The 9,508-nt window shown below is 32.5% G+C and overlaps 1 long non-coding RNA gene across 1 annotated transcript; it reads right to left on the bottom strand.

Moving 5' to 3' along the window:
* Window positions 1-5,925: 5,925 nt before the first annotated feature.
* LOC125619447 lies at window positions 5,926-8,825 on the bottom strand. The gene is made up of 3 exons (XR_007351008.1): window positions 8,591-8,825; window positions 7,184-7,232; window positions 5,926-6,622 (listed from the first exon to the last, which is right to left on the bottom strand). It is a non-coding gene; the product is annotated as an uncharacterized LOC125619447 (long non-coding RNA).
* Window positions 8,826-9,508: the final 683 nt, after the last annotated feature.

Genomic DNA, 9,508 nt, shown 5'->3' with positions numbered 1-9,508 from the left:
ACGCTCCTGCCTTCATGGCAGTTGGAAATCAAAGAGAGGACACAAAGAGCCACAAAGAAGATAAACCTCCCAGGGATGTCCCCGGTGACCCAACCTCTCCAGCATACCCCACCTGCATTTTACCTCTGAATATTCCTGCACTGACACAGACACTTGGGGGGACACTCCATGTCCAAACCACAGCACTCTAGAACACTGAATAGGGAAAAATGAGCAAAAATGTAGCTAATAATCCAGTAGTCCAAATAAAATAAATTTTCAAGAAAAACAATAAAAAATAAATAATTGAAAATAGAAAGAAATAATACAGAGCAGCTGGGGTGTATATCACCATGATGGAGTAACAGGGTAATAGATTAAACCTTTTATAATCAAAATTAAAATACAAAAACAAAAAGTAAAAGTGCTGATCAAATATAATAAATAATGATTTTTTTAAGCCATGGACAAAAATAACACTCAACATGCTGGGTCCTGATAGAAGGCAGGATAGTTAAGTACAATTCTTGCCTTTCTGCTACAATTTCTAGAGTGGAAGGATTACTAGAGTCCAGGTCTCTCTGTGTAGTAAGGAACTGAGGAGTGAAGTTTGGGGAGGAAATGTGGCTGTAATTGCACAGCAAGGATCAGAGAGGTTTTCTGGAATGTTGTTAATTTATTTCTTCTTATGTTTTCAGTTCTGGGGATTGAACCCAGGGCCTTGCACATTCTAAGCAAGCCCTCTACCACTGAGCCACATCCCGGACTGAGAGGTTTTCTGGGTAGAAAGATTGGGAGAAACTTTCAGACCTATGCAGGAGATGATGGAGTCTTCAGCTCACGGTAATCCATGAATGCACCAAGAAAATAACCGAGCCTTATGAAAAAATGTCAAAACAAAGGGTAGTCAGAACAATTCCCATCTGCATCTGTTTGTACTTCCAATAGCCAGAGAAGACAGGGAACTACATGGGATACTGAGTAGAATCATCAGGGAAGTGTTTTTGCAGGAGAGCTAGCTTTGCCTTAAGCCTAGCTCTTCTGCATCTTCCATGAGAAAAAAATTTTAAGCAGTCTATGGACATGTGTAACTGATTTACAGAAATTTGTGTCGAAGAACAAAACACAAAAATATTATAGGATTCGACCAAATCCATCAATTTAACAAAATCTATCAAATGGAAACATTGAATGAACAGTATCTAGTTTCCACTGAAAAAGTTCCAACAGTAAGAAGAAGGAGAAAAGTGACTTGAACCTGAAATAACCAATCAGTGAGAAAAAGCTCACAAATGATACAGAAAACAGAATAATATTCAACTGTTATAAATGTGAGTTTTTAAAAAGGTACAAAAAACATGAATATAATTGAAATAGATAAGAGTGACTACCTTAATATTAAACTAAGAAGATTTCAAAAGCAAACAAACTTTTGCCAGGAATAGAAAACCTATTCACTAGTCATAAATGGGCTACTGCATTCATTCATGAATTCAGTTCTGTGACTATTTCAATGAAATTGACACTAAAATAGGTTGAAAATCATATTTTATAGCTTACAATCTATAGGAATATATATGTGTGTGTGTTTTCTAATGCTCTAATTTGTCATACAAATTTTCTCAGAAGAACTCTAAAATCATGGTTATTTCAAAACTTAACACAGTGGCTTATTTGTTGCTCAGTTTAAACTTCGAAGAGGTGTTCCACATCTGGGATGATGAGACATACAGAATTAAGGTAGAAATCTTATGAAATCTTATATATATATATATATATATATATATATATATATATATATATATATATANATATATATATATATATATTTGTCCCGAAAGAGAAATTCAAACACATAAAACCAAAAATGATTAAGTTTAAAAATAAAATATTTTATCTGAAGTACAGTTTGAAATTTTAACATCCCTTAATATATAACTAATAAACAATTTGTAGGAAAACAAGTGTTGAATAATACTAGCAATTTTAGCCATTTTACATTTGCATAACTACTGAAAAACACAGTGTACAGATGTTGATCATGATAGGCCATATTCAGGTCCATAAAATGAGTTTCAATAAATTAAAAAGAATTTATGTCATGAAAAGATATGTTTTCTATCAAGACAAAATTCAAATATACAATTCTCATGTTATTTAAAATTTTCTAAAAACTGTTCTGTATACCCAAAACTAATGTAAGGTTGTGAAAAATCAAAAGGAAAATCAGAAATTACTTTGAAATGAATGAAAATGAGCATGCAAATTATTTGAAATTCATGTACACAACTGAAGCAATGCTCTTTGAAATAACTTTTATATTAGGAAAAAATAATTCAATCAATAACCAAAGCAAATTGAAATCAAAGTAAGCTACATGCTATGGTCTGAATGTTTGTTTTCCCCTCAAAATTCCTGTTGGAATCTAAATCCTCGCAGTGATAGCATTAAAAAATGAGGGTTTTTTTTTTGGGGGGGGGGATGTTAGGTCAAGAGAATGGCAGTCTAAGACTTCTTAATAGGACAATTTGTGTCCCTCTGCTAAAGAGGCCATGGAGAACTGTTTTCCCTCTGTGTCACATGGAGACCATGGGAGGTACCATTTATATACGGGACACTATGCCCTCACCAGACACCAAGTCTGCTGTTGTCTTGATTTTAAACTTCTCAGACTTTAGAACTGTAGAAATAAACTTCTGTTCTTTATAAGATATACACTTATTGTATTTTGATATGACATCTCAAATATATTAAGAGCAAATTTATTTAAAATTAGCAGAACAATATTAAATATCAATGGACTCCATAATAATTATTCTTATCAGTAAAATATAAGAGAAAATATACAGACACTAAAACAAGAAATAAAAGATTAAATGTATTTGTACTAGAGATCATAAAAGATAATAAAAACACTTTTTTAAAGTTTATGCCAAAATATTTTAAAATTTAGATAAAATGAATGTGACTTGAAAGAAAATACATTCCAAAAAGTTATCTAAAAATAAGTAGTAAATGAATTATCTTGTTTTATTAAGTAAATTGAATCTATGACTTAAAACCTTTTACACACACACAAATTCCAAGTTCAGGAGGTTTCTATGGAAACCCCTAAATATTTGGAAAGAATAAACTTCAAAATGATCTCCATGTCAAATAATAAGTCAAAAAATAAACCAAAAAGTAATTGGTCTTGATAAAATATGACCATGTTCACTTCAGGATTCCTTGGGAAGAAGTTGATAGCTTTAGATATTTATGTTAAACACAGGAAAGTAGTTTAAAGTTAATGATAAAAATTTTCTAACTTACAAACAAAAAAGAAAAGAAAATTAAATTCTAAGAAGAAGAAAGTAAGATCCAGAGATAAACCAGAAGTCTAAAAATAGAAAACAAAAATACAAAAGAAAAAATATATAATCTGATTCTTTAAAAAAATAAAATAAAAAAACAACAACAAAAACCACCACCAAACATCTAGATAATCCGAGCAAAATAAAAAGAAAATCTCTGTCAGAATCTGAACTGTGGGCAGAGTGGGAGGATTGGTGTTTCTTATGGGCATTCAGACCACGCTACCATCCTAGGAAGACAGCAGGAGCCAGGAGAAAATTAATGCCATGAGGGAGGGCCAAGTTTTAGGACACCATGGAAAGTTAGACTGTATTGTCCACAGGCAGGAATTTACCAAAGTTTCAGTTTTCCCAATGAGATGTTATTTTCTTTGTCATGCTTTTCCTGTCAAGTCAATTTTAAATTATTTTCACTTCTTATACAAACTACAATATCTTATTTCTTACATTATTCTGAATGTGATTCTAATATTTTAGCCTGCATTTACTAGGAAGCCATTATTTGATTCTATCCTCCATTCTGTTATATTTTTAAATCCTATGTTAAAGTCATATTATAATTTTGTTATTTTCTAATTTGTTCCTTGTTTTCTAATTCTTATAAAGCATTTTATTATTTGTCTTCTTTATTTCACAAAATATCATGTACTCAGTTAATTTATGAAGATTTCAAAATTTAAAGATGACAGATTTTTATTATCCTCAGTTATATTATCTATAATAAATCAGAAGATTTTGGTATTAGAATTAAGTATTAAAATGTTTAAGGCACCTTGAATAGTGTTGGGCATATATTATATACTAATATGTCCATTTCTTTCCTTTTTTTCATGTTCTGATTTATTTAGTTCTTCCCTATTAGTAAATTTATAGTATCTATAAACAAACCCTACATGTTTGCCTTGTTCATTTGTTCTGTTTTATGTACCTCACAAATATATAGTCTCCTTGATGTCAGGAACCTGTCTCCTTATTTAAATCACACTCATCTTCTGAGCATGATTTTTTTATACATAAATGTGTATGAAATGGATTAGTGTCAACTACTTGACTACTTTATTCAATAAACTATCAAAAATTGATTTTAATTTTGAGGCTTCCTTAAGCACAGAATTTTAAGACTTTGCAATATTTTTAGTAATATTTAGTTAATAAGAAAATAATTATATTTATACTCATAAAATACTAAACCATGAAAGCACTGTACACCAACCACATTTGTTTTGAAGAAAACAATGAAAATAATCATTAATTCTCCTCAAATTCTCATCATCTTACTTATCCCCATTTTTATAGAAAAAATGTTTCTCATCTGTTTTATTTTTAAGGAAAGCTCTTACAGTCTTCGACTATCAAATGTTTTCGTTTTTTTAGTGGAAAATGTTTCTGAAAGTGCTTAAATCAATTTAATCTATGAAAATACTATAAAATAAATTCAGGTAAAATGACACAGAGGCCAACGTTGTGTTTTATTTTCCTTCTCACATCTTCCTAATACGTCCTGGAAGTTTATATAATTATTTTAATTAGGGTTATGAACCTCTACCTGGGTAGGTGAGGGGCTAATTACCTAATTTATATGCAAACTGAGCAATTTTCTCTGGGCTCTTTATCACTTCATCTTTCCATTTAAGTTCCTCTGTTTTAACCAATTAATATTTATTTTATTTTGTCCCATTTATACTAATGACTAAAAATTACCCTCAGTGTAAACTCTATGCTGATGTTTCAAATAGAGTATTTCATTTTCACTCTTTTCAGTTTTAGAACCTTTAATCTTGTGTGTTTACTGCTATGTATGCAAGGCCTATTTTCAATTAAAATGAACAGATTAATTAGCATACAGCCTGTATTAGCTTTAGAGTTTACATATAACAAAATAATACTACAGACTTCTAAACAATTATGTCAGGGGAAGGACTGATTGTAAATTTTTATGTTTCTCTCATTATTTAATAATTTTTTAAAAAGCGTTATAAAGAGACAAGAAAAAAAGAAAATGTCTGCTGTATCACTGCAGTAGACCATGAGATCAAAAGAGTGCAGTTATTGCTATTTATTCTAAAATTAGCAACATACCTAGCATGTCAGTCTGCAATCTTAGTCCCTTAGTGCTACCCCAACAAAATGCCTAAGACTGGGTAATAAAAAAAGAACAGTTCTGGAGCTTGGGAAGTCCAAAATCAAGGTAGGTTTGGTAACTAATAAGGATCAGACTAGTTCGATTCAAAGATGGTGGCTTCAATAATATATCACAGGAGGGGCAAAAGGGAATTTACCTGAATTTACTTTTTAGTATTTTCATGGATTAAATTGATTTAAACACTTTCAGTCAAATCTTGTCAGTCATTTCCAGCCATTTTTATAGCAAAAGTCCCATGAGGACTCTATCTTCATTGACATACTATATATAAAGTCACACCTCTTAACACTGCCCAGTAAAAATTAAGTTTCAACATGAATTTTGGAAGGGACATGGACACTCAATACCCTAACATACTCTGCAAACATTCTTGAGTGAATGAAAAACAAACACTTGCATTTATATTAGAAGAGGTATATATTGCAGTGTCTTGTTTATTTTTTTAATGCAATTATAGTTATTACAAAAATTCAGAGCAATGAGTGGGCTTTGAAGTAAATTTGTACATCAGTCATTGACATTTAGAATATTAACTCTGTTTCAGTATCACAAGAAATTTAATATGTATATTAGTAAGAATTATTTGATTTTTTTCTTCCCAATGATTAAACATCCATTTCTCTTCTTTCTATTGAAATGTGAGAAAACACACACACACACACACACACATCACAGATTTTAATATTGCAGCTATCTTACTTTGGTAAGATTATTTTCATTAATATTTAAATAGAAATTGGATTTTTTTTCAACTGAAACTACTTGTACTACATATGATCTAAGGAAAAGAGTTCAAATATAATACAAAACTTTTCATTTTTCTTGATAGGGAGAACAAAATGTAGGGCATGTCAAACACCTGCTAAATCATGTGTTTGACAACTTTAAACAGTTAAATAATATCACAACAGTTAAATTGTACCACAAAGAGATAAGCAGATTATGCTGAGGGAAAAAAAATTCCATATGAAAATGACACTAAGCACTGTCCTTCCCCTCCGTTGGAGGGCATTTATTCTTGGGCACCATGTGTGCCTTCTTCCCGAGGGGGGAGGTCGACCTGGACCCGGTGGATGGCTCTTCACAGCTCAGCTTGCCAACTTCATGTCAGAAATGATTAGTGAGAAATAAGAAAAGAAAATTTCCCCTGTTGATAATAGGGGACAAATAGAAGAGACTTAAAAAAATTGTCACAGGAAATCACATTTTTTCAGTAAAAATACTGTGTACTTGATAATACATAATACCATAGAACAACCTTTATTTTTACATCTTTTAGGCATGAACCATTGAACTTGAGAGATATGAAATAATAGAAAATTCTGTGCCATCTCACAAAAGGGTATGTTGCAATATAATCATCTTTAAAATAAACAATGACTGTATTTGGGTTATCTTGATAAGGAGAGTATAATTAATCATGATTTTTCCTTAATTATGTCTTGTAGAAATCTACTGTAAATGTGTTTGGATTTATAATAATCCAAAATCCACATTATATGTGAAAAATCTTCAAAATGAGAAAATTTATTACAACTCTGTTTTGGCTCATATTCTGAAAATATTGCAACATAAAAATCTAAAGAAAGCTGTAAATTTCCCTAAACAGAATTATAAAAAGCCTCATAATTCATATTATGAATTCAATATTAATGTAGAACTAACATTTTGATATACCAGATTCATACGATTAATAAGAATTCTTTACCTTCATTTTGAATCTTCTCTTAATGGGAACTCCAAGATAAACAGTTTTGCTAGAAAAGAAAATACAACATATGAAATTAGTGCAAAGAATTTGAACAAAATGTGCTATAATTTAAGATGCATATTGATCTACACTAGATCCGTATGTAGTCCAAGACAAAATATTCTATACAATTAAGACAGATCTTTGCTTAATGGATTCAATATTATTTCATATTTAATATTGAGGAATAATACCATATTCATTTATAACCCAGAAAGAAATTAACTTAAATCCCGGTAGAAATTTAAGTTACATGACTCCTTATGCTAATAATCTTAAAGTTTAAAAGCTAATTCCCCATCTCCATTGTATTTTGAATGCATCCCAAATCTATAATGCCAGAGGATGAATTCCTATTTTTGATAGTAATCTTTGCTCCTGTCCCCCCACCCCCAGCAGTAGTCTAGGCTAGAAATCCCAACACACTCTCCCACTAATTTTTTTTAAAGTTCAATAAAATATAAAACTATTATTATTTCCTTAAGGAGACAATCATTAAGAAATATATTTTTTTTAATCAGGGAATTAAACCTTGAGAATATTTATTGGTCCTAGGAAAGTTCAAGTCATATTCTTTGGGATCCTGAAGAGTGAAGGATCAGAGACAAATCTCCAAGTCCAAACAAATTGAAGTGTAGTAGGAGAAACTCATAAGACAAAGACTTTAGACAGAATTCCCACCCTTCTCTCACAGAAGAGAATTCCCCTTTACCTATGTATTCTTGTTGCCGACTCTTATGCCTCTGAATGTCATTACACACTATAAAAGCCCTTTTCTGCCTTGACAGACCTTGTTTTATTACCATGACTGTGCTTCCCATTGTGCACAAGGGCTTTGCTGGAGCCAGGACTCGTGTTTTATACCCAACGTGTTTGGGTTGTCCACACTACAGCTAGATAAATTTTGGTTATACTGAGTTGTAATGTAGATTGATTCTCTGCACTCCTTTTGCCTCATGATGGGGCTCTTCTCCAGGTATAATCTGAACCAATATGTGATGCCTAAAACTTTATTTCCACCAGAAATCCATTTCCTATTTCTAATATGTCCAATGGTTTTCTTTTCACAAAACAGCTGTTTTTGTTCACAGTACTTGCTAGCATTGGACATGTTGCTGCTACATTTCATCTACTTTGCAGAGTTCTCCAAATATTTGAATATCAGAATCTTTAGATGCATAGAAATAAGGTAGGTGAGGCCTGCATTCTTTATGTCCAACAGTCTGGTTGCAATCAATTCCCAAAAAATTGTGCCCTTAATGGTATCCTTTGTATCAGGTGCACAATGAAAAGCAAATGGCAAAATAAATGGACACATTATTGGCATCCCACTTGTTTATTAAAACTCATTCCGATAATCCTTACCTCACATGACCAAAACGCCTCACAGTGATGTACATTTGCAGACTTCCATTTGAAGTCAGGTTCCAAGAGCATGGATCATCCTGACATGGTCTTCTGGGGCACCTGGTCTAATTGTAGCAGGAATCAATATCGATTGTTTGTACCGAACTTATTTTGAAGGCCCATTGCCATTTGGGTTTTCTTCCTTGCAAAACCAATTTATTCAATTTTCTAAGCATCTGGTAATATTTCTTTTTCTCTATATTTGTCATTGATTTTCAGAGGTCTTTCAACTTTTGGAAAATATGTTGTGCTAGGGGAATAGTGCTGATCCAGATTGCATGCACTGTACTGTTCTACTGAGTTCCTCTTCCTCACTTCATCTGGTTGATACAGAGTAGGCATAAATAGATACAGAAGTAGTAGTCATCACACATACTAGAAAATAGTTGAATTCACCAGCAGCCACAATTTTATCAGGTGTGGTAATGTCATTATCCTATCAGCCCAGTAGGAATTCTAGCTCTGTACTGGGGAGAATGCTTTCTTTTATAAGCCACAGTTACAGAATTAGTTCTGAGACCTCAACCCTGCCCAAGCCTGTCAGAGGCTGCCCTTAACAGGAGGAGCTAAGCACATCTTTAAGTCTTGAGTAAGGAGATACTGAACTGGCATTGCACCTGCTACGATGCATGTGGATTTACCTCTGCTTGGCTAGAGAGGTGCAGCTCTGGGATTGGGTGTCACCTGATGGGGCTGAGTTATGTCCATTTGTTTGTTGTAATATTGCCCCTTAACTTTTTTGGATGGAATGTTCTATCAAATGACTCCCCTCAATAAATAGGCTTCAGAATGTGCCCCCTCCTCGCCTGCCTCCTGTGTGTTTCTCTTACCCCTCCTTGTAGGAGCTTACATCTGAAGCAGAAAAGCCATCCTGAA

Source organism: Marmota marmota, unplaced genomic scaffold, assembly GCF_001458135.2.
Source record: "Marmota marmota marmota unplaced genomic scaffold, marMar, whole genome shotgun sequence".
NCBI lineage: Eukaryota > Metazoa > Chordata > Mammalia > Rodentia > Sciuridae > Marmota > Marmota marmota.
This window is presented reverse-complemented; position numbering and strand designations above follow the sequence as displayed.